We start from the raw sequence: 26,498 nt of genomic DNA, 5'->3' as shown, positions 1-26,498 counted from the left end.
GATCTGTTCTGCCGCTACTTGTTGCTTTTTCTAGATTACAATCAACTCTGCTCATTCCAGTTTCCCTCACCAATGTAGTGTTCCCTCACTGCGTCAATCCCTACCCCAGTCAATCTAACCCCTCCAAGGCAGCGTACCTATTGTGCACTGGGATTCCAAAGCAGGGGGGCTCTTTTAAGGTAGCCAATCTTCCCTCAAAGTGTGGTCCCTTATCCCATGCTGCTCGTACAAAGGGTACATATCTTCTTTGTCCCATCTGGACTTGGGGGTAGAAGAACCTTAGGGGTCGCAAGCTCATTCTAGTGGGGGTGTTATGACAGCTGGGTATCGATTTTAGCAGGTTCTCCACGGTACAAGGGTTGCTAAAGTTTATCACTATGCAGTCTCCAGGCTCGTTCTTCCTACGGTTCCCCACCCACTCAACACGACACATCATTATGATCTCTCTTGTTTTCGCATAGTCAAGGTGCTTGTGCCTACTAAGTCAATGCAGGCACTTGTTCCTCAGCTCTAAATGAGACTCCCTTTCATTATGGGCCAGTTGCGGGGTGCCTGTTAAGATTGCTACATAGGGCGAGTAGGGCGGGGGGCGGTTGATAGTACAAAGTTTAGCCCTTTGATTTGTATACGAATCTCTACCACCTTCTTGTATTGGCTGCCTGCTATCTGTTGTATTACTACCCTGAACTAGCGTGACAGGGCCTACTTCATGTCTTTGAGGGCCATGGCTACAATTCCCTCTCGGCTCACTTTTGTCCGCACTGGTTAGGGGTTTCTTAGCCTTGGTCTGCTGGCCATATTCAAGGCTATTGGAGTGAGATTCATTCCTGGGGTTTAATTGCAAGTGTGGACCTTTGCTATCTGTCTGACATCCTACAGTGATCCCATTTCTGGATGTATTGCAAATAAGGGGCAGTATAGCATCCGGTCTCGTAACTCCTCCCGCCACTATTCCCTCCAGTTTGTCTAGGCGATTGATGAGTGGCGCCAATTCACCTTTGATGATGGTCCTTAGATTATTCTGAAGGTCTGCCAACAGATTCACAGCCCAAGCTGGGTAGGTCTTTTCGGGCTCAAATACTACAAGGTTATCTATGGTCGCTGGCGGGTCTACTCGCCCTCCCAATTTATCTTGGTGCACCTCGCTTTAATTTTTCTTATTTGTGCCGGCCCCACTAGTTTGTTTATGCTTTACAGCTCTGGTGAGACAAGTGGTGTTTTTACTCTTGCGTGCTGCTTTCTTATGCACAACTGGCGTTAGGGGAGGCGACCGCAGGGCCTCCTCATGAATTTGTGTGGGTTCTCGCAGGATTGTGGTTTCAGGGGGTGGGAAGAATAGATCGGGTGTGAGTGATAAGTGCAGTTCAGTTAACTCGATCTCGGGGTTCACAACCCCTATTGCTCTTTGCAGCATTTTGTCTATTGAAGTTTGGGGCAGTGATAATATTTTTATTCTTTATTCTCCGCGGCTGAGACGAAGCTCGGGACGTGATGACTATGCGTATGCCCAAAGTATAAGGGGGCTTGTGAAACACAGGATCACTGCAACATATACAGTACCTGTCCGACACGCTGTCGAGCTGGTATGAGAAACCTTGGCTGACAACGGTCACAAATAGTTCAGTGCAAATGTGCTGACAAGGTGAATGAAGTCCTGGTGCCCTGAAGAAATTGCCGCAAAAGTAAGGCAATGAAACATGTCGGCTCATTGACTTCTTGTCTGTTAAAACACAGCACTTTTTATCTTTGAATTGACCCATGAACAAAGAATAAAATTATGGTGCCCATGGCTCTTTATCAATTTTAATTCAGGACTTTGGTGTGTGATGTTCACATATCTTCACCTTTTTTGATTTTCTTGATTTTTTTTGGTCTAGTTATCCAGTTTTCTTTGAGCAAAGTGGTAACCTATGATGAGAAACGTGGCAGTACTGGTGATGATCTAACCAGTTTCAGCCCGCTAAGGTGTTGCGCACGTGAGGTGCTACCTTGTTCTGCACATATTTTTCTTCACTGATAGTTATGGTGTGGGGTGTTTCATCCCTGTGATTGAACTATTTTCTTCACATATTCATTTATATTTTTTGGAACATTGTGACTGCTATATTGGTTCAGGGTTCTTGCAAAAAAAATTTAAACTAATTAGTACAGACTCTGGTAAATTGGGAATCCACCCCATAAATTTAGACAAGTGGGGGTGGTTTTGAAGAGGTTAATTCGATACCTCTCGATTCCTTCTGTTACACAAAGAAAAAAACTCTTCCTGTACTTAATAGATTGGGTCTGTTTTGTTGGAAAACCCAATGCAGGTCGACCGGGGGGGTGGCCCTGCCCTGTCTCCTCCTGGCGCTGACGGGAGCAGGACGGGCCCGCCCTTGGCCCGGGCTTTGCCCGGGCACGGCCCGCGCGCGTCCCGCACTGCGGTAGGAGTACAGTGCTGATAAGGGCAGACGAGGCTCCTCCCCCACGCACCTGAGACAGATCTTGTGTCGCAAGGCACCCTGGGACTTGGAGTCCCACCAGGCTTTTGCGTGTGCCTGCGGCATCTGGAAGATTCAGGAGTGCGCCCTCAGATAAGGTAAGGCTCCCACCACGATGAGAGGAGCTGGAGCACAGACCCCCATGGATCAGGCATATTGTGGGAGGACAGCAAAGCAAAGTTCTGGATCCTGCACTGCGGTAGGAGTGCAGTGCTGATAAGGGCAAACGAGGCTCCTCCCCCACGCACCTGAGACAGATCTTGTGTCACAAGGCACCCTGGGACTTGGAGTCCCACCAGGCTTTTGCGCGTGCCTGGAGCGTCTGGAAGAGTCAGGAGTGCGCCCTCAGATAAGGTAAGGCTCCCACCACGATGAGAGGAGCTGGAGCACAGACCCCCATGGATCAGGCATATGGTGGGAGGACAGCAAAGCAAAGTTCTGGATCCTGCACTGCGGTAGGAGTGCAGTGCTGATAAGGGCAGACGAAGCTCCTCCCCCAAACACCTGAGGCAGATCTTGTGTCGCAAGGCACCCTGGGACTTGGAGTCCCACCAGGGTTTTGCGCGTGCCTGCGGCATCTGGATGAGTCAGGAGTGTGCCCTCAGATAAGATAAGGCTCCCACCACGATGAGAGGAGCTGGAGCACAGACCCCCACGGATCATGCGTATGGGGGCAGGACAGCAAAGCAAAGTTCTGGATCCCGCACTGCGGTAGGAGTGCAGTGCTGATAAGAGCAGACGAGGATCCTCCCCCACGCACCTGAGACAGATCTTGTGTCGCAAGGCACCCTGGGACTTGGAGTCCCACCAGGGTTTTGCTCGTGCCTGCGGCGTCTGAAAGAGTCAGGAGTGCGCCCTCAGGTAAGGTAAGGCTCCCACCATGATGAGAGGAGCTGGAGCACAGACCCCCATGGATCAGGCGTATGGGGGCAGGACAGCAAAGCAAAGTTCTGGATCCCGCACTGCGGTAGGAGTGCAGTGCTGATAAGGACAGACGAGGCTCCTCCCCCACGCACCTGAGGCAGATCTTGTGTCGCAAGGCACCCTGGGACTTGGAGTCCCACCACGGTTTTGCGCGTGCCTGCAGCATCTGGAAGAGTCAGGAGTTTGCCCTCAGGTAAGGTATGTCTCCCACCACGATGAGAGGAGCTGGAGCACAGACCCCCACGGATCAGGCGTATGGGGGCAGGACAGCAAAGCAAAGTTCTGGATCCCCTTAAAAACCTTAAGATGGCATTGGATCTGTGCTCTATTGTTAACATGCTTTTCTCCATTTGGCTTGTCATCCTAAGATTGTCCATTAGTCTAACGCCTAGATAGTCAAAATTGTGCAATCTTTAAAGGACGTCACTACCTGCACTAACAATACAGCTTTTCTTTTTGATCTTCTTAAAAACCATATACTTGTATTTACATTCAGCTCTAAGCCTCTAGAGTTACAAAAACTTAAAAACATCTTGATTAAAATCTGGAGTCCTATAGATGTTTTGGAGATCAAGAGGGAGTCATCGGCAAATTGAAGAATAAGAATCTTCTTACCGTTCAGAGCCGGTAAGTCATTCCTACATTGCTATAGGAATGCCACATCATTAATATATAAAGAGAATAAGGTAGGTGCCAAAACACAGCTTTGGCGGACTCCACACTCAATGGGGATACAATCTGTTAGTTCTGCATTGGGACCCCAGCAGACTTGGGCATCATTATTTGTGTGCAGTTTATTCATTAAATGTACTAGGTTGCCAGCGACCCCTATTTCCATCAAAGTTTGCCATAATCTTTGCCATGGAATAATATTGCTACAATTTCAGCCCTCCAGCCAAGAATCCGGTTCCGTACCCTCCGCTGCTATTGCATTGGACAGTAGATTTAAATATACAGACCAAATCAAGGGTTCAGATTTATATAAATCTCCCAGAATTTTGCCCAGGCCAGGAGCTTTAGTGGGCTTTAAAAAGTCAATCGCTCTATTTGTGTCGTAAAGATGTAAGACGATCGGAGCGGAAGGATCCAAGCATCCAAAAACGTCAAGATTATCAGTATTACTGCTTAAATCGTGTGGATCCCCAGGCGCTTAAAGGGTAGAGAAGTGTAAGACCCCTTTGTCAGGTAAGAAGTTATAATTATGTAATTTAAGCTTATCTGCCTTTGTTTGGACCACGAGCTGCCAGGATAATTTGATGTCATTAATCTTACTGACGTCCAAAATTTTCTGCCATAAATTGTTATCCCAGCTCCTCTTTGCCTTAGTCAGGGTTCCCTTATAAATAGATTTTATATCACTAATCCTAACCCGGTCACACTCAAATATAGCCTTTCTTAGCAATGTTTTTGCTATTTTACAAGCTTGGTCAAACCATTTTTCTTCCTTAGTGGGATTAGATATCGCATTAGAAACCTCCTTATAAAAGACCATTATCAGCTCTTCAAATAAGCTAGCATGTATATAAAAAAATGGGGATTTCATCCTCACTAAGTCCCTCATATTCCTCCAAATGCTTTACGACATGTCTATAAATTTGCCTATATAATTTTTGGGTAGACATTACATTTGGCCATGAAACATATCAGCGATTATTTGTTACAGGAGGAGCAGGTACAGTAGTTATGCAAAGATTTTTTTCTTGTCTCAACAAGTCACTTCTAGAGAATTATGATCACTATCAAGGTGCATTGCAACTGACATATCGACCAAGAGTGGCCATAATCTCAGATCAACAAGTACATAATCAATTGCACTAGTGCAATTCCCTCTTTTAAATGTTACTGTTTTGTTAGGATCAGAAACAGTGTGCCCGTTGCATGCTCTAATCCCCCTGCTAATTGTTAATGATGCTAGTTGTAATGCAAGGTTGGAGAAGTATTTTTTCTTTGGCTCACCTAATAGGGAGTGAATGCCCCATATTTCATCTTCCAGTCTTGTGATCTCTTTTAAATCTTCAGAGGATTCAAATGACGTGTTAAAATCTCCTGCTACAACAATTTGTATCTTAGCTTAGACGATGTCCAAAGCTTCTTCTAAAAGTGACAGGGTCGGTGATTTATCGGATCCCCTTAAAGTTCTTACATAATTATTTAAAAAAGCTATACTGAATCCTGTTGAAAAGGTAACAATGACCCCCATTAAATCAAGGCTGTCAATGGTCATTTGTAGGAGTGTACTGATGCATCGATTTCTGATTAAGTCCACCAATCGCTCTCCCAAATTGCTCAGCTGGTTTTATATCTACACTGAGTGAGGTATACCCATTTATAAATACCTTCTTGATTGCCCAAGTTTCTTGAAATAAACAGATATCGTATTCTAATATATATGACAACCACTCTTGGTTGATCAGCTTATGCCCCAGCCCAGCTACATTCCAACATAGTAGTCTAATACTTGGTGAAGAGCGGTTTAATCCACTACACCCACTATCTGCTGGGACAATTGGTATCGCATCTCAGCCTGTCTTCTCACATGGGTTAATATTGTTTCCCCCTGGGAGACTCATTGTATCAGCTCTAGCCAGCCTAGCACAATCCCTGTGCCCAATGGTAGTGTCACAGATCTGTGTTGATGAAAGTATGTTGGTTCTAGGTGACTTAATACTATCCCTGAGTTCAGAATTGTTATCTATACCATGATTGATAAATGGTTTGTTTGCTTCAGTGGCAATTGTGTTAGACCCTTCATTGTCCCCTGGCATATGAATTATTTCCAATACTTTCGGGATTAAAACAGATGTTTCGCCAGGTGCCTATAGAAGAGGCTTTAAAGGATTCATCTGAGGGTTGCACATTAGTCAATCAATCTCTTCCAGATTCGTTCGATCAGGTACAGGCTCCCTCGGGGTCTCACTGAGCGGGGGGGAATGCCTTCAATCTTTTTCCCAGTCGTTTGTTCCCTTTTAAGGTGACAAGTGCGCATTTCAAAATTAATAAGATTTTCGGCCATGGATGTTGACTTCAATCCAACTTGTATATAGTCATATGCTGTTTGGCTGGGTGCATACCTTATGGCAAGCACAATGTCAGATCTTACCACGGAGAGACATTTCCGCCCAGTCCTCAGCCAGTGGATTACTTTATTGATGTGACATTGGTGTCCTCATAAGAATCTGGCTTCAGCTCTGTTATCTGGATTATATAAATTGATTTGAGGGGAGAGATGGATAACCTTTTCCGCAACGGCCCTGGGCAATCTTTGCCACATGATCTCCTCAACTAGAGACCCAGAGATATCAACTTGATTTAAACACCCATCATTATAATAATTCCTGTTGCCATTTGAAAAAGAAGATGGCAATGTTTTGTAGTTTGGGCAATTTGAACTGTTGTACAAGCGCAATGGTTCAAAGCTGCTTTTGCCCACTACCGGCTTAGATCTATTTTGTGGCTTTCCGGAAACAGGCGTTTTTCCGAATTGCAATTTACTATAGCTTGTAGCAGTCATCTGTCACGATGTGTCACATGAAGGTGATTTAGAGTTACTATTGAATTGATCTGCTGTCAGAGATTCTTGCACTCCCCTTTTACCATTAACATCTCTGTTGCAAGAACAAGGTTTTATTTAACAACTTGGTCACTTGGTCCCACAATGTAATAACAAAATTTTTAAGCTAAGTAGTTTCCAGTATGTTAAAATGGTTACTCTCTTCGTGAGCATTAGTAGTGTTCTTAGCTGGTAAAGCTTGATTATTCCCTAACATTATATCCTGTTGGATTTTTATATTTTTATCCTCCAACTGTAGTAGGTCGAAACGGTTATGACAGGGATCATTTGTAACTACATTTATCTTAGGGTATAGAGAGTACCCAATGTCGGCCACTCCCACTGGGCTACTCAAAAGGGGCAGATTTATGAGCCCCTTGCGCCTCATTCACGCCGCCGTTGCGTCACTTTTGTGACGCAGCGGTGGCGCAAATCCTGCGCCATGCTGCGGGGTATTTACAACGTGACGCATCTGGCGGATGCGTCACGTTGTAAAGCCCTGCGCCACATGTAGGCGTTCTGGAGCAGGGGGGGGGGTGGGCGTTCCGGCGCAGGAACGCCTCCTAAAAGTGGCTGAGTGAAATCTACAAGATTTCATTCAGTCACTTTTAAGGCCATGCTGCGTCAAAACCCTGCGTCTGCTTGAAGCAGGCGTAAGGATTGACGCAGCATGTAAGGGATAGGGCACCCCCGAGCCTTGCTGGAGCTGCGTCGCGCTTGCGACGCAACTCCAGCAATGCGCCGCCTTTCCGACAGGAGACGCGTTACGCATCTGCCCATCCGAGTGCCACGGTGCGCCGCATTGTAAATGCGGCGCATCAATGGTGGCGCACGGGTGGGCAGATGCGTCGCAACTCTTCTGGCGCATCTCTGCTGATTAGCAGAGGTGCGCCAGACGTCATAAATCTGCCCCTTTGTCTTTACTAGAAATCACTCGGTCAGAAGATTCCGGAGTTCTGTTGGAATCCATGCTTATCACGGATTGATCAGCGGCTGCATCATGTTGGGTGCAGCTTTTAATTTTTCTAAACATTGCGGGAACCTTCGGTGGATGGCACTTCACCTTATTCTCATTTGTATGTAGGACATGTTCCACTTCCTCAATTAAATGGTCGATGTCTACCAATGTTTGCAATTTTGGTGGGGCCACATCCTTCCCTTTCCCTACCGTCCTTGTATTTTGGGTAAGGTTTCACTTTTAGCAGCTTCATCAGCCTTAGTTTGCCCATATTGCGTGTTGAAACAGAGAACTTGAAACATAAGCGATTTTTAAAGAGAGGAAAGATAGTACAGGCAAGCAACAAGTTTTTGCAATTGGTTGTTCACTTATGCCTAACAAACTTAGGAAGCGATTATCCACTCTAGAACTGCTCTCGTTTAACCAAAAAGGACACAGGAAGGACACCTTCTTTTCCTTTTGGGCAACAATATTCACTGAAAGGCCAAGTCTCGTTCAGCCCAGTCCGGTACTAACAAGACAGCAAGTAGCACAGAGTGTTTGAAAGTACCTTATAGATGGGGTGTTGGAGATGAAATCCAATCCCTCCACTTCCTTGTGCTGGTAGCCGTCCTCCGTACCTTGGTAGCCGTCGTATCACAAACGTTAGAGGGGGCCCAGCCCAGCCTCATCCGGGCTCCGACGGGCATGGATGGGCCTGCCCTTGGCCCGAGTTTAGACCGGGTGTGCCTATATGCGTCCCTAGAATAGAGCCGGTCTTGTGGCGTCGGAAGGGTCGCATCACCTCCCAGGTGTGCAGCCTACTGGTGGACCGAGTCCCACCCCAGCCAGAGAGGAGAACCACAAAGGAACGATGCAGCCGGGGCCTTGGGCAGCCCTTCATAGAATCCCCACAGAGGTAGAGTACATTGCAGTAGTCCATCTGGGATGTGACTTATACCTGTACGATGATTTTTCTTGTTGTGAGCGGAAGAACATAGAAAATCTTTTAAAATATTTTCAGGGTGTTAAAGCACTTTTCCACCACAGCAGCTATCTGGTATTCTAATGATGTTGCCTGGTCTAGCCATACTCCGTGATTTTTTCTTTTTTTCTTGGTGACATGGGTTGGGCCCATTACATCAGGTCACCAAGCTGATGACCAGATAGAGGGGCTATTTCCTACGACAAGAAACTCAGTTTTGTTGGCATTTAACTTGAGGCAGCTATTGCTCATCCATTTATCCACCTCTGTCAGACACCTCTCAAATTGTACAGCCCCTCCCGTCTGACTCCTGAGATAGAGCAACTATTAGTTGAGTGTCATCTGCATAAGGTGCAATTTTCACCTTATGACACTCACCAATTTCAGCAAAGGTGCGCATATAGATATTAAATACCATGGGGCTGAAGATAGAGCACTGTGGCACCCCCTGGGTCAATGGGATGGGATCTCAGGAGTAAGGCTTTTGCACTACTTGGAAGGAGCGGTCCTGTAAAAATGATGACAGCCATTGCCAGGCAAAGTCCCTCACATGCAGGCACCTAGCTGGTGTAAGAGTAGGCCGCGTGACACAGTGTCAAAGGCAGCGCTCAGATTTAACATAATCAGTGCCGCCGCCTGGCCCCCATCAGCATAGCGCCGCAGAGATTCATTGTCCAATAGTAGGGCTGATTCCATGGAGTGGTGTGCCCTGAAGCTTGATTGGTACAAAAGGGGGTGGTGATGGACGGAGCATCAGAACCAATCAAACACTGCCAAGCCATGCCTTCCCTGGAGTCCCTTGCTCACTTTGCCACTGGATTCAAGCAAGCCTGGCTGAAGACGGCTGAAATGCCAGAAACCGGTCCTAGGAAGCTTGTTTCCGGTCCAGGGAAGGCATGGCTTGGCAGTTCGGGCTGGACTGTTCCCATGAGGCACAGGGTCAGACTGATTTGCATATGGTGATGTCTGAACTGGGGTGGCAGAGTGGGCTAAAGAACGGTGATGGATCAAACCCAGATCTGTTGACTGGGTGTGGGTGTTTGATTGGTTCTGATGCTCCGTTCATCACCACCCGCTTTTGTACCGCTTTGTTCGCCATAAGTTGGCAGGGTATGCTCAGACATGAGTCCCTTGCTCACATTGCCACTGGATTCAAGCAAGCCTGGCTGAAGACGGCTGAAATGTCAGAAACCGGTCCTCGGAAGCTTGTTTCCGGTCCAGGGAAGGCATGGCTTGGTAGTTTGGGCTGGACTGTTCCTATGAGGCACAGGGTCAGACTGATTTGCATATGGCCATGTCTGAACTGGGGTGGCAGAGTGGGCTAAAGAACGGTGATGGATCAAACCCAGATCTGTTGACTGGGTGGGAGTGTTTGATTGGTTCTGATGCTCCGTCCATCACCACCCCCTTTTGTACCGCTGAAGCTTGATTGAGCAGGATGCAATAAGGTATTGGCCTCAATAAACTTAGCTAGCTGGCTATTGACCAGTTTTTCTGCAACTTTTGCAAAAAAGGTGGGCAGGGAACTAGGTCTTAAGTTTCCCAAACGTGATGTGTTTGGGGAGTTAGTAGTGGAACAACCATTGCCTGTTTCTATTTTAGGTGCACTTGTCCCAGTGCAAAAGACTTGGCTAATGGGTTGCTAAAGTAGGGCAGTATAGCTTTTTGTGCTTGAACAAGGATCTTTGCAGAGGCTGGGTCCTGTGGAGATCCAGATTTAATGTTACCCCATAGCCCACCGAGCTCACTCTCAGGGGGGAGCTCAAAGCTGAGAAGACTGGCTCCTGATGGATGGTTGTCAGAATAATTTCCCGCCGCACAGAAGTTTCTACCTCTTGAAGAAAGGCCTCATAGATTTTGGAGCTCTTATTAGCAAAGAAACCAGCAATTTCATTGCAACTTACGAGTCGATTAGGATGGCGGTCGGAAAACCATTTAGACCGCCGTGGTAGCGGTATTAACCGTCCGCTGGAATCGTGGCAAAACCAGTGGTCAGATTAGGATCAACCACCAGAAAAATCCGACCGCAGCGGACTGATGCCACGAAAGACCGCCGGTAGCATGCGGAGCAGGTGAAAATCCGTACTCGCGGTGGTCGGATTTTATGCGGAAAGACCCAAAACAGCCACACGGCCAGAGGATTGACCTCACGTCAAATTAGTATACGATTGTGGTGACAGCGGAGCGATCAGACTGCCGTGATTGCAATTAGTGATGACTGAGAGAGCCGGCAGAGAACAAAACACCCGACAAGGCCACCAAGTGTGGCCATGAACCTGGCTCTTCCTCAAAAAAAACCTAACACAGCCCAATGACACATCCCCATGGCAAATAAAAAAATCCCAGGTCAACCCACACAACCCACCTGACAGGAAGACTCCATTTTGACCCACCCACATAGCTGAGTATAAAACCAGCCCCTTCCCTGACCAGAATCCTTTGCAATACATCCACTACTGGAGTGCCAAACCCCACAGCACAAAGGAGAGGCAAATCACCACACATCTCACCAGCAAAACAACACATACACACCACACACATCACCACCACCACCTTCACATCTGCACTTTCCACACATCTGCACACCATGTCACAGAAGAAAATGGCCAAATTCACTGACAATGAGTTGTCAGTGATGGTAGATGAGGTAATCAGAGTAGAACCACAATTGTTTGGAAGCCTGGTCCAACAGATACCACAAGCCAGAATGTGAGAAATTGGCCTGGTATATGCTGTTCACTAGTTAAAGTGAACACCTTGCACCAGTACAATTCGACTGTTATGGTAGTAGGTTTAAGACAACCTTTTAAAGAAAGCTATCCTAGTAATAGCTGTGGAGAGCAGCCTTCAGGCTAAGTCTTTAGAGGAATGTAAAGAAGCTTGTTTTACCTTATAATCTCTTGAATTTCTAAATGAAAGGACACCACACAGGTATATATATAAAATATATATGTATTTATTACTAGACTCACTCTGCTAATCTCTTTATGAGATTAGAAGTCAAGGAAATATGCACAAATCAACATTTCACAACAAGTTAAGCACAAATATGGCTGGGGCCCTACGGGTGTACCAGACCATATACTAAAAAAGAGACTTAGGGATAACGATTTTCAAGGGGACAAGGCCTAGGGCCTTCAGAAGTGCTGGGGCCTCACTAATCCACCCAAGGCAGGTAAGTAAAGGACCCACGGGAGATGCATACAGTGTGAGAACACAGCCGCGGATCCCAATTGACTTCAATGGAGCAAGTCGCGGTTGGAATTTTAGAGTTTTGGGATACTTCAGGAGAGTCTACAAGTAAGTCACTTACAGGGTAAGTAGTTCTAGAGCCAACACACACAGGAGCACCGTAGTGCCGGAGTTACCTCACCCAGGGAAGCCGGGTGCAGAGGTGTCTTTTGGTGTCGGGTCGCGGCGTTGTTTTTAATGGGAGTCAAAGAAGACTTACTGCTTGTGAAGACAGGAGAAGTGTCCGGTGGAATCCAAGCCTGGATTCAGAAGAAGGAAGACCTGAAAGCAGAGGGGACAGTGTTCAAAGTCACTTGTCAGTGACCCAGGGCAAGGAAGCTGGATGCCCGCAGTCGTCGGGTGATTTCAAGTGATCACAAGTGTCTTGACTCTTCAGCCACGAGGTCCAGGAGGTGTCGATGATGCCCAGGAACTGGAATTGGTGTGTCCCACAAAGTCTGCAGCTTACTGCGGTGTCGGTGACCAGATTGGAGCCAACAAGCCTTGGCAACAGCAAGTCTTGTGGAAAGTGTAAAAAGTCAGCGGTGCAGACCAGCAAGGTCTGAGGAACTCACCCAGCGAGGGTAAGTCAGGGCAGGTCTGGAGCAACCAGGGGAGCTCTTTGGTTTTGTAGAAAAGTCTTCTGGGGACCCACAAGCCAACCGGCAAGAGATCGTGAAGACGCCTCGGGAGGATTCACTCAACAGGGTCCCCCGGTCACTCTGGATGGGGTAGGCCTCTGATCTTCAGTGGAAATCCTGCTGGAGGCATGGACCACATGTGGTCCAAAGCACAAGTTCGTAGAACATCATCAAGGGGTTGTACTCGAAAATAGTGCACGGCACCCAGGGATTGTGGTTCCTCGTCACTCGTTGGGTCCATTCGCCTCAGCGTCGCTGGGGACTCACAATGGCCTTGGAGAAGTCAGGAAATCCTCTTCCTAGGATGCAGGGACTTTGAACCCCGGCAGGAGCGGGAAAGTTTGCGACCGTTGATTGCAAGATTGGGTGCCTGCCAAGTAGGGGAGTCACTCCTTGACTCCAAGGTAGATTCTTCAGTCTTCCAGAGGTAGTGGAACGTCGAAGGTCCAGGATTCTTCTTCAGAGCGTCGTCCAGGGATATCTAGTTTGCAATGGAATGGGTTCCCTAACTTATACTAGAAGGAATTGGAGGGACTAGCTCTATGACCCCACCTATGGGAGGGTCAGGGGAGTGGGTGGCTACACCCACTCCCCTTTGTCCAGTTTCATGCCAGAGCAGGGGCTGGTAGCCCCTGAACCGGTTTGAGCTGGCATATGGACAGAGGAGCCTACTGCTCCCCCAGTGCAGGACTTCAAAGCACTCTAGGAGTGCACCCACCCAGCCCCAATACACTAAACCCTGTCTGGGAGGTGACCACACCTCCCTGTGACAGGATGCCTATTGTTGGGCCTCCTGCACTGCGAGTTTCGGTCATCAGCAGGAGGGCAGCCCAGTGTCTGTGACTGGTGGCATCCATTTTGTGATGCCAGGGCTCTTCAGGATTCTACCGTGTTTCCACAGTAGGTACATGTCTAACCCTCTAGAAGGGTGGGATCATACTCCCACACCAGTTACTGGTGTGGGGGTATGATTCCAAAGTGTTTGACACCAAACACGACATGTTTTGATGCAGCCATCCCAGAGTCAGCATTTACCGCGAGGTTATAATGCACTTCAGAGTATATGGTTTGACCGCATTCACAAACAGCCCCAGAGAATAGACTCTGAGAGCTGCAGAGGGGCCCTGCTCAGGCAGAGGCACCCCCTCACATGGAAACCAAGCACCCTGCCCTCAGGATTGATAGGGCCTGCCTTAGGGGTGACTGATAGGTTTAAATGTGTGTGCAGGTGAGATATAGTGAACCTATATCTCAGTGAGGAGTGCTACTACCTCACCCAGGCTGCAGTAGCAGGCCTGTGGTGTCAGATTTAGTCTTCTTCCCAGGGGTGGCATAATACATGCTTCAGCCCCTGGTAGGCCTGTGAAGTACCTATGCCCTTGGTACCTAAGGTACCATATACTAGGGACTCCTAAGGTACCACAGTATCCAATCACTAGTGCATCTAATATGCACACCATGTCGTTGAAGGGAGTAAGCAGATAGGCTGGGGTCCTGGATAGCATGATCCCAGCCAGACTAGTTAAAAACCATCAAAACACCAGAAAAAAAGTGGGGGCAACCATGTAGTCAGATTCCACCTTTCTACATAAACCTCCCCCCCCCCCCCAAACGAAAGGAGATAAGGCTAACCTTGTCCAGATAAGCCTTTATTTCCTGAGTGGCCATATAAGGAAGAACCTGCACTAGCATGGTTGCTCCCTGTCTCATGGTCCACTTGGGAAATCCTACCCCAAGGGGTTCTGGAGTTCCTCCAAAGTCTAGGGAAATTACCTGTATTGGGTTTTGGTACAGAAGCAGGCTGGTGGGGTGTCTGAGTCTGGAAGTGAGGCTCTATTTGGGGTGGTCTCAGCTTCCTCAGGACACTGGTCACCATGGAAGCCTTTCTGTCCATGACTGTGTCATTTCTGGCCCTAAGGGTCAACCTCTGGCTGCCTACAGCTGGGGGCTGAACCCCTCTGGTTGGAATAGTTGAGGGCATTGGAATGTTTGGGGCAACTATGTCCCAGGTCTCCCTGTGCCCAACAGAGTCCATCTGTGGGATACCTGTACCTAGGGGTAAGGGGGATCCCTGAGTATGTAGAGGAATATTCACCTGGCTAGAACTACTCTGCTGGGTGTCCCTAATCTGTTGATGAGGGGGTTCCTCTGGACAGGGGCCCACTTAGGGTCCACTGACCTCTGCAGCCCTGGGCTGACTGAAGCAGGGTAGAGAGAGGCAGGATACCTGCTTCCAGACTGGGTACCACCTTGGAAGGATCCCCTGCCATCAGAGATGTGGCCAGGACAGGCCTGACCACCTCTGGGACAGTTACTTCACAAGGGGCAGGATCAGTTCCCTTAAAAAGCTGACCCTTACCTTTAGTCTGGTGTGGGGAGGACTGTTCCTCACCCCCTATGCTCTCTGTTTGTGTGGAGTGATCCATTGTTTCAGGCTTCACTCCCCTTAATGTCTCCTGGGGTAGAGGTGAGGCCCTCAGGGTCTCATCCACTCTCTCAGGGATGCCTAACATTCTTAAATGGGCATTGTGATCCACCTCAGCCCAGGCTGAGATTTCCAGATCATTCCCCAGTAGACAATCTACAGGTAAGGTTGGGGACACTGCCACTCTCTTTGGGCCAGTGACCCCTCCCCAGCTGAGATTTACCACTGCCATGGGATGATCTGTCCTAATTCCATCAATATTGGTCACCTGGTATCTAAACTCAGGTAAAAGCTGTTCTAGGGGCACTAGTCTCTTTGTCACCATGGTGACACTAGCCCCTGTGTCCCTGTAGGGCACAACCTTCTGACCATTGATCATGGGCTCTTGTCTGTACCTGCCCAAAGTATTGGGACTCATAGTAAAGTTGGCAAACCCCATGCCACCATGACAGACTAGAGTTGCTTGTGTAGGGGACCTGGTTAGGCCTGAGTCCACCGGAGTTCTCCAAAAAAAAACAACTAAGTTTTTGGGTGCACTCCCACCACCTGGGGGATTACTACTGGTAGTAACTGGAGGTGTTGGAGCTGCTGTGGGAGGAACATTTTCTTTATTGCCATTCTTTGGACAGCTGGAGTCAGTTTTCCAGTTGCCAGGTTGCTTGCACACATGGCAATTTGGTTTCTTATTGGAAGAGGAAGGATTTTGGGACCCAACCCCAGAACTGGATGGATTTTTGGGGCCCTTCAGAGGACTTTTCTGTATTTTTATTATCCCCACCTTTCTCTTTGGGCTTAGTGGAATCTTTCTTCTGGTCACCACATTGGTTCTTGGGCCTCACCCTGGTTCTGAACCATTTGTCTGCCTTCTTTCCCAATTCTTGGGGAGGGGTCAGATCAGAGTCCACCAGGTACTGGTGTAAGAGCTGGTTTTGACAATTGTTAAGTATATGCTCACGCATAATCAAATTATACAATCCTTTAAAGTCAGTTGCTCTACTGCCAATTATCCAACCCTCCAGAGTCTTGGTAGCACAATCTACAAAGTCCACCCAGTCCTGTGTCTGTGCATTCTGGGTATCTCTGAACTTCAATCTGTACTGCTCAGTGGTTAAGCCAAACCCATCTATCAGTGCACTCTTCAGGACTTCCTAGTCATCAGCATCCTCTTCTCTAACAGTGAGGAGCTTGTCTCTACCTTTATCTGAAAAGGAGAGCCACAAGATTGCTGCCCACGGCTTTTGGGGGACCTGTTGTACTCTACAGGCCCTTGCTATAGCAGTTATCCACTTGTGGATATCATCCCCACTCTGGTAGGGAGGAACAACCTTGCTCAGGTTCCTATGGTCTGGAATATATTCTCTACCTCTAGGGACACTGTTGCTGCCACCAGGGGGTTCTAACCCCTCTCTTCTAGAAGCTCTCTGGAGCTCAAAGGCTTCTCTGTCTAATGCCAACTGCTTGGTTTGGAGGGCAAATCAGGCTTCCTCATACTGCAGCAGTTTGTACATTTTCTCAGAGGAGGCCACCTTTCTAGGAAGGTAGGAGTTCCTCTGCTGGACAGATTCTCTGCCAGAGTGATAGGAGTGGTCAGACTCCCTAGAAGGGGACCTAGTCCTCTCCTCCACTCTGTCAGTTATCTTAGGGAGAATTCCTCTGTCCTTTTCAGATCCTTGTGGGTCTGGCCCTTCAACCACAGAGTCCAGGTCATCCTGATTTTCTTCATCTGACCCAGACACTTTAATTGACCCACCCCCTGATTCAGACTCATTAGCTCCTAGAGCTAATCTAAGGTCATCTGCTGTCAGCAGATCTACATGTCGTAGTGTGGAGAGACTCTGTCCTATCCTCAGGTGCCTTGCAGCACACATGGCTTTCAAGTCAAAGAAAGTCATGTCCTTATACTGAGGCTGGGTGGACCCACTGGTTCCAAGCCTTAAGGACATTCTAGTGTTGTGCAGTGTTGTACTACCTACACTAGTTTGTGGCCTACTGATCCTAGCTTGAGCTGTAGAAAGGGTGTGCTATCCCCTGACACACAGCTCTAAGTTCAGTAGAACTTATTGATACTAAGCTTGACTTTATATGTACCTTGAGTACCTATAGTGGTTTTCAGTTAGTAATTCAAATAGAGATTTGCTGGTAAAACAATGGCAAGCTGTAATCCCACACGCTGCCCACCAATGTGAGAAGTTGGCCTGGTATATGCTGTTCACTAGTTAAAGTGAACACCTTGCACCAGTACAATTTGACTCTTATGGTAGTAGGTTTAAGACAACCTTTTAAAGAAAGCTATCCTAGTGGTAGCTGTGGAGAGCAGCCTTCAGGCTAAGTCTTTAGAGGAATGTAAAGCAGCTTGTTTTACCTTATAATCTCTTGAATTACTAAATGAAAGGACACCACACAGGTATATATATCAAATATATATGTATTTATTACTAGACACACTCTACTAATCTCTTTATGAGATTAGAAGTCAAGGACATATTCACAAATCTACATTTCACAACAAGTTAAGCACAAATATGGCCGGGGCTCTAGGGGCGTACCAGACATATACTACAAAAGAGACTTATGGATAACGACTTGCAAGGGGACAAGGCCTAGGGCCTTCAGAAGAGCTGGGGCCTCACTAATCCACCCAAGGCATGTAAGTAAAGGACCCACGGGTGACGCATGCAGTGTGAGAACACAGCCGCGGATCCCAATTGACTTCAATGGAGCAAGTCGCGGTTGGAATTTTAGAGTTTTAGGATACTTCGGGAGAGTCTACAAGCAAGTCACTTACAGGGTAAGTAGTTCTAGAGCCAACACACACAGGAGCATTGTAGTGCCGGAGTTACCTCACCCAGGGAAGCCGGGTGCATAGGTGTCTTTTGGTGTCGGGTAGCGGCGTCGTTTTCAATGGGAGCCAAAGAAGACTTCTGCTTGTGAAGACAGGAGAAGTGTCCGGTGGAATCCAAGCCTGGATTCAGAAGAAGAAAGACCTGAAAGCAGAGGGGATAGTGTTCAAAGTCACTTGGCAGTGACCCGGGGCAAGGAAGCTGGATGCCCACAGTCGTCGGTGATTTTAGGTGATCACGGGTCCAGGAGGTGTCGACGATGCCCAGGAGCTGGATTTGGCGTGTCCCACGAAGTCTGCAGCTTACTGCGGTGTCGGTGACCAGATTGGAGCCAACAAGCCTTGGCAACAGCAAGTCTCGTGGAAAATGTAAAAAGTCAGCGGTGCAGACCAGCAAGATCTGAGGGACTCACCCAGCGAGGGAAAGTCAGGGCAGCCTGGAGCAACCAGGGGAGCCCTTTGGTTTTGTAGAAAAGTCTTCTGGGGACCCACAAGCCAACCGGCAAGGGATCACGAAGACGCCTCGGGAGGATTCACTCAACAGGGGCCCACGGTCACTTGGGATGGGGTAGGCCTCTGATCTTCGGTGGAAATCCTGCTGGAGGCTTGGACCACATGTGGTCCAAAGCACAAGTTCGTAGAACGTCGTGAAGGGGTTGCACTTGAAAATAGTGCATGGTACCCACGGATTGTGGTTCCTCGTCACTCGTGGGGTCCACTCGCCTCAGCGTCGCTGGGGACTCACGATGGCCTTGGAGGAGTCAGGAAATCCTCTTCCTAGGATGCAGGGACTTCGAACTCCGGTGGGAGCGGGAAAGTTTGAGACTCCAAGGGAAATTCTTCAGTCTTCCAGAGGTAGTGGAACGTCGAAGGTCCAGGATTCTTCTTCAGAGCGTTGTCCAGGGATATCTAGTTTGCAATGGCAAGGGTTCCCTAACTTATACTAGAAGGAAGGGAGGGACTAGCTCTATGGCCCCACCTCTGGGAGGGTCAGGGGTGTGGGTGGCTACACCCACTTCCCTTTGTCCAGTTTCACGTCAGAGCAGGGACAGGTAGCCCCTGAACCGGTTTGAGCTGGCATATGCACAGAGGAGCCTACTGCTCCCCCAGTGCAGGACTTCAAAGCACTCTAGGAGTGCACCCACCCAGCCCTAATACACTAAACCTTGTCTGGGAGGTGACCACACCTCCCTGTGACAGGATGCCTATTGTTGGGCCTCCTCCACTGCGAGTTTCGGTCGTCAGCAGGAGGGCAACCCAGTGTCTGTGACTGGTGGCATCCATTTTGTGATGCCAGGGCTCTTCAGGATTCTACCGTGTTTCCACAGTAGGTACATGTCTAACCCTCTAGAAGGGTGGGATCATACTCCCACACCAGTTACTGGTGTGGGGGTGTGATTCCAAAGTGTTTGACACCAAACACGACATGTTTTGATGCAGCCATCCCAGAGTTAGCATTTACCGCAAGGTTATAATGCACTTAAGAGTATATGGTTTGACCGCATTCACAAACAGCCCCAGAGAATAGACTCTGAGAGCTGCAGAGGGGCCCTGCTCAGGCACATGGAAACCAAGCACCCTGCCCTCAGGATTGATAGGGCCTGCCTTAGGGGTGACTGATAGGTTTAAATGTGTGTGCAGGTGAGATATAGTGAACCTTTATCCCAGTGAGGAGCGCTAACACTACCTCACCCAGGCTGTAGTTGCAGGCCTGTGGTGTCAGATTTAGTCTGCTTCCCAGGGGTGGCATAATACATGCTTCAGCCCCTGGTAGGCCTGTGAAGTACCTATGTCCTTGGTACTTAAGGTACCATATACTAGAGGCTCATAAGGTACCACAGTATCCAATCTCTAGTGCATCTAATATGCACACCATGTCGTTTAAGAGAGTAAGCAGATAGGCTGGGGTCCTGGGTAGCAGGATCCCAGCCAGACTAGTCAAAAACCATCAAAACACCAGACAAAAAGTGGGGGCAACCATGTAGTCAGATTCCACCTTCCTACACAGAAAAATCTAATGTGGGAAAGGATAGTCAACAAAGTCAATGCAGTAGGGACTGTCCCCCGCTCCAAGAAGGAGATCAGGAAGCAGCGGAATGACCTCAAGAGCAAGGTGAAAGAGAGGAACAACAAGAACATAAAGCTGGCTCAGATGACTGGTGGTGGCCCTCCCATTCCACCACGAACATTCAATGAATTGGAGGAGAAGGTGCTTGCCACACTGCATCCAGAGAGTCTCACAGGAATACTCGGGAGAGTGGAGGCTGGTAAGTACCAACAAATGCCTACTATTACACTGCTATGTACTGTCTTGCACAACTACAAAGCTACACCTCCTAGGCCCAAATGCATGCGCACCACACTCTCCCCAAAACTTGTTTCACAGATCCAGCATCCACTCCCTCTGATACACCCCAAAGGTAGCTAGCAATATTACCATGGGGGCATATGCACAGGCAGCCAGCACTACAACTCCCACCAGGCACACAAGTCCCAAAGCTAGGCAAGATGTAACACACCACCCCACACCCACAACCATCTGTCAGCGATTGCAATGCTCACCTTCACCTAACAGGTAGGCAGCCATCTTAACAGGGAGGGGTGTTTGTGGGTGGGAAGCCAGCACTACAGCTCCCACTAGGCCCCCTTGTTCCACAGCTCAGCAGGATGGAGTACTCCCCCACCCACAACCATGTGTCAACCATTGCATTGCCCCATTTAACTAACAGGTAGATAGCCATCTTAACAGGGAGAGGGGTTTGCTCACATCAAACTAACAGGTAGGTAGCCATTTAAACAGGGAGGGTTGTATGTGGGTGGGAATACTGTACAACTCCCACCAGACCCCCTTTTCCCACAGCTGAGCAGGATGGAGTACTCCACCCCGTACCCACAACCATGTGGCAGCCCTTGCATTGCCCTCATCAAACTAACAGGTAGGTAGCCATCTTAACAGGAAGGGGTGTATGTGGGTGGGTAGACTGCACTACAACTCCCACGAGGTTCCCTTGTCCCACAGCTGAGCAGGATGGAGTACGCCACCCCACACCCACAACCGTGTGGCCAGTGGCATCACTAGGGTGTGCGGGGGGTGCGGACCGCACCGGGTGACACCCTCACAGGGGGTGACACCAATCTGGGTGGTTACGCTGTGTTGGCTGCAGTGCTGGCCAAACTTTCTCCACTCTACAAATAGACAGCTCTCTGCAGCGCAGCCTCGCCTTTGCTTTATAATCAGGAGGAACCCCTTAGCCGGCCGAAAGATTATTATCCAATTAGGCTATAACGACGTGAGGTGACGTCGACGTTCGAAACACGTCACTCACGTGGCTCCCGCTAGTCCTTCCGGGTTTCTTGCCCCCGCCTTGGGTCCTCGTGCTCTCAAGCCGCACGGTGCGTTATTTTCTTCCTTCTTATAATTAAGGGTGGCCTTTTTAATCTATTGTTGATCGTTGCGCCTGTTCTCTGCCTCCGTTGGTTCCGCCCTGCAGTATCCCCAAGGTACAAGTTCCACAGTGAAGGGGGGGGGGAGGGGCTGCAGCACTTCAGCGAGATCTCACCGCCCCCGTCCCACACGTAATTCCCAGTAAAAGCAGCTGCCCGCTGTCCCGTGGTGGAGCAGCTGCTAAGGATAAAAAACGCAGGCGGCTCCCTGTTAGCACTCCGGTCGGGTCCCTTGCTGGCAGGGAGGCTTTAATCCCCAAAGAAATACCCCCACGACGGACTCAGGCCCGGTTCTAGACCCTGGCTCACCCAAACAGGAGCCAAGTTGGCCCTCGAAGTGAGGACTTGAAGGCAGGCGCGCAGCTTCCCGGCGCGCACAAACACAGTTTTAGAGATTATCGCACCCGCACCCGAGTACTTCACAGGTCTTTAAAAGACCATTTACATGTTAACGAGGCTTTGTTTATTTTTAACCCCTTCATCTCCACATGGCAAAGGCGACAATGTTCTGCTGCATGGATATTTCGTTTTCTATGCAGCGCAGGAGAAAAAAAGTTTCTTTATTCCGATTCACCTTTCCTGACCCCTGCAGCTGTTTATCACATCAGGCTGTGACACAAAGTTTGACTAATGGAGTAGGTGAGAGAATGTGTTATTATTTGTTTTTTTTTTTTTAAATATGCACAGGCCCAGCAGGACACATACTTCATGAGTGCTTCATTCAAACAGTTTTTATCATTATCATGGCCGATGCAGGACAACAATAAGACAATACAAAATGCCCAGATAACGCTGGTGATTAATGATCCTGCTGGAGAGCAATCGTTTGTCTGTTAGTTTTTAAATGCAGATGAACTGTATTTTATGTGGAAGCTCAGTGGGTTACTGCCTTTGTCACAGAGATCCTTGTGTTACTTGCAGTTCAGAAGTTACAATCCAAACATAGGACAGTGACCTATGAACTGTCATCAAAGAGCTGCATACAAACATGAATGGTATGGTTAGAACTTCGCTTTTTTTGTTTTGTGATATAGTTCGGACTTCCCCAGTCTTTCATTATTCTAATGTTGCTAAAATGAGTATGTTTGGGCAGATATACATTTGTATCAGTAAACCTGACCCCATGGAAATACTCTTTAAATCCTAAGGTTGTGTTTCCCCAGACCAAACCCTCTTAAAATATCCTGCCCACCAGTATGGATGACATGTGATTCATACACCCTGTAATACTCATTGGCTTATGTGGCATTCCCTATAGACTGATTTACATACTTGTATGATTCATTGTCTGTATAATGTGTGCGTGGTGTAAAGTACTGAAACACACTACACTGATATGAGTAGCGCTGTACAACAAATGAAATGCATATGAGAGAGGGGCTACGTAAAGATAAGAAGGGCACTGTTGGAGGGTGCCAGTGAGGGAATCCGAGGAGGAGGTCAATAGGGGAGGGGCTATGGAGCGATGAGGGACACTGTTGGAGGGTGGCAGTGAGGGAATCCGAGGAGGAGGTCAATAGGGGGAGGGGCTACAGAGAGATGAGGGGCACTGTTGGAGGGTGGCAGTGAGGGAATCCGAGGAGGAGGTCATAAGGGGGGGGGGCTATGGGGAGATGAGGGGCACTTGTGGCATGTGGCAGTGAGGGAATCAGAGGAGGAGGTCAATAGGGGGGGCCATGGAGGGATGAGGGGCCCTGTTGGAAGGTGGTAGTAAAGGTATTTACGGAGAAAGAGGTTTTTAGTGCGGCGCCAAAAAAGACTTTCGCATCAGCGCTGAAGCCGGCCCTGTCATGGCATTTCTGTTTTTGTTTATTTAATTAGCAGTTGGGTCGTTAGGGCAACTGTGGAACATACTTTAAAGTGCGTGCTAATTATATTTACCGCTATATTCAATGTTTTACGTTTGAAGGTGATTTTACTAATGTTTTTAGAGGGAAAAATGAAAGTGGAGCCCGATGGTGCCTGATATGGGACTGGGGCCCAAGGTCAGCTGTGAGATAAGGTGCACTGGAGAGGAGTAGTGGATAATCAAGCCTGTAAGGGAGTGCGTTGCTGAGTCCGGGGTCAGGTGGAGGTAGTAATGAAGAGGGATTCTCACTGAAGGCTTGCAGAAAGGGAGCCTGAGAAGTGTCACTTGCCTGATACTCCCACCTCAGAAACCTCCTCTTCCCATCAAAGGGACATTACATGGAAAAAACACTTTTTGAGAGTGCTAATATTTAGAAAGAGATTTGGAAAAGAGTGCGTTTTACTGGGCCTTTGTAAGACTAAGAAAAGATAAAGGAGGGCCCTGAAGCAGGCCTGTCTAGACATATATGTGACAAATCGAGCCCGCAGTGGCCCACGCAAATGCACCCTTGGCCCACCCAAATAAAAATTCCTGGAGCCGGGCCTGCCACGACTGTAGGCACCCTATGAGGGTAAGAAAACACAAAGGATCTCACCTCTGGAGATCAGCCTGGCGGAAGGTCTGTATGCAGCCACGAGCAAGTCGTTCCTGGGTGATTCCGAGTGAGCAAGACAGCTCTTGCACTGGAAATAAACTATTATAATATCAGTTTGGCTGTACTCTGTGAAGCCTGTGGGGAGATGATATGTGCAGGGGTGGACCAGGAGTGCATACATGCCAACATTTCAGAAGAGCAAAGTGGGAGTTTTTGGGAAAAAATCGGGAGAATGTGGCCTTGAATTGGGTTACTGTCATATATGGGCTTTGGAAGTGAGCTGCTGCAGGATCGGAAATTTGAAACGCAAATGTACGTTTTATTCTTACCTTTCAGAAGCCTGGAGCTCAATGGCAGGCAGAGAGAGGGTGATGCAAGTGTTGTGCACTGGCCTGGCAGGTTGCTGCCTGGCAGTGCATACACCAACCCCCCCTCGTGTGTGGCAGCCGCATCCGAGTACTTCACAGGTCTTTAAAAGACCATTCGTTTGTTAATGGGGCTTTGATGGTTTTTCACCCCTTCTAGAGCCCCTGCATCGCCACTGACTATTGCTGGAAGAATTAGCACGTTATACAATACCAAGCCCTGTCAGCTGAAACGCCGAGGAATCGGGTTTCTGGATGCTTGATTCGGGAGGCGGTAGACTAGCCTTGAAATCGGTAGTCTCCCGCCTGAATCGGGAGGGTTGACATATCTGCAGGAATGAGTGACCGAGATGGCAGACATTTCGTTCAAAATGGAAGCTTACACAGATATGTGGCCTATCTAAACCACATTAATAACTTCATTTCTAGACATCAGAAGAAATTAGTTTCAATTGCAATTATGTCAATATGTCTATACATGTAGAATCATGTGTAAGAATGCATAGTACACGTTATTATTGAAACATAAAACTTGAAAAGCCTTTCCACAAGTGCACATGTAAGATGTTTACCTATAAGCCTCCCGATTTGGGAGTCCACATGTTAGATAAATCCTGGAATGAGCGCATTTGACCAACCTGAGTGTCCTGTACTAAAGGTGCCTATGGTCGAGTTTACTGTGTTATTATGGATGCTTGTGATGCATTTTTTCTATAGACATCTTTTATTGGTTTTTATCAAAATACCAGTAACAAATACAGAAACAAAAGCCATCTCCAACCATTTGACATAGAGAAGCAGGTCATTACAGCTCTTCTCATATAATAGCACTGGAGTATTACTCCCAGGTCAAAAGTACGGAATAAGTCACCAGGCATCTGTATCATTAGATTTCACTTTGTCATCTGAGGAGAGTACCTGTGAGCCCCTCAGGTCTACGAAGTTACCCCCCATACTCCCAAGTCCCTCTCTGCCTTCTCATCACGGCTACATTTTGTTAGGTGCGCCTCATCTGCCACAGCCCATTCAATCACATCCTTCGCCCATCTTTCCACACTGGGACCAGCCTGAACCATCCAGGTAATTGCAACCCTTCTCTTAGCCAAAAATAACAACAGGTGTAAGAACTTATCCATCTCACAACAGGCAATCAACCCGATTCGTCTCTATTGGCATTCTCACTATGGTCCCGTTATTTGTCAACTGTGTCCACTGGCGGACTCGGAGCGGAGGAGGTCCATGTGGTAAGTCATGAGGGGGTGACACCATGAGTTACCCGCACCGGGTGACACCAACCCTAGTGACGCCACTGCGTGTGGCAGCCCTTGCATTGCCCTCATCAAAGGTAGCCATCTTAAGAGGGAGGGGTGGATGTGGGAGGGTAGACTGTACTACAACTCCCACCAGGCCCCCTTGTCCCACAGCTGAGCAGGATGGAGTACTCCACCCCACACCCATAACCATGTGGCAGCCCTTGCATTGCCCTCATCAAACTAACAGGTAGGTAGCCATCTTCACAGGGAGGGGTGTATGTGGGTAGGAAGGCTGCACTACAACTCCCATCAGGCCCCCTTGTCTCACAGCTGAGCTGGATGGAGTACTCCATCCCACACCCACAACCATGTGGCAGCCCTTGCATTGCCCTCATCAAACTAACAGATAAGTAGCCATCTTAATAGCGAGGTGGTGTATGTGGGTTGGTAGACCGCACTACAACTCCCACCAGGCCCCCTTGTCCCACAGCTGTGCAGGATGGCGTACTCCACCCCACACCCACAACCATGTGGCAGCCCTTGCATTGCCCTCATCAAACTAACAGGTAGGTAGCCAACTTTTCAGGGAGGGGTATGTGTGTGTGGGAAGACTGCACTACAACTCCCACCAGCCCCCCTTGTCCCACAGCTGAGCAGGATGGAGTACTCCACCCCACACCTACAAATATGTGGCAGCCATTGCATTGCCCTCATCAAACTAACTGGTAGGTAGCCATCTTAACAGTGAGGGGTGTTTGCTCACATCACACTTACAGGTAGGTAGCCATCTAAACAGGGAGGGGGGTTTGTTCACTTCCACCTAATAGGTAGGTATCCATCTTAACTGGGAGGGTTGTTTGTGGGTGGGAAGCCTGCACTACAACTCTCACCAGGCCCCTGTCCCAAAGCCCAGCAAAATGGAGCACTCACCCCACCCACAACCATGTGGCAGCAACTCACCTCAACTGTGTCACTGAACA

The sequence above is a fragment of the Triturus cristatus genome, chromosome 1_1, assembly GCF_964204655.1.
Source record: "Triturus cristatus chromosome 1_1, aTriCri1.1, whole genome shotgun sequence".
In the NCBI taxonomy this organism is placed as follows: Eukaryota; Metazoa; Chordata; class Amphibia; order Caudata; family Salamandridae; genus Triturus; species Triturus cristatus.
This window is presented reverse-complemented; position numbering follows the sequence as displayed.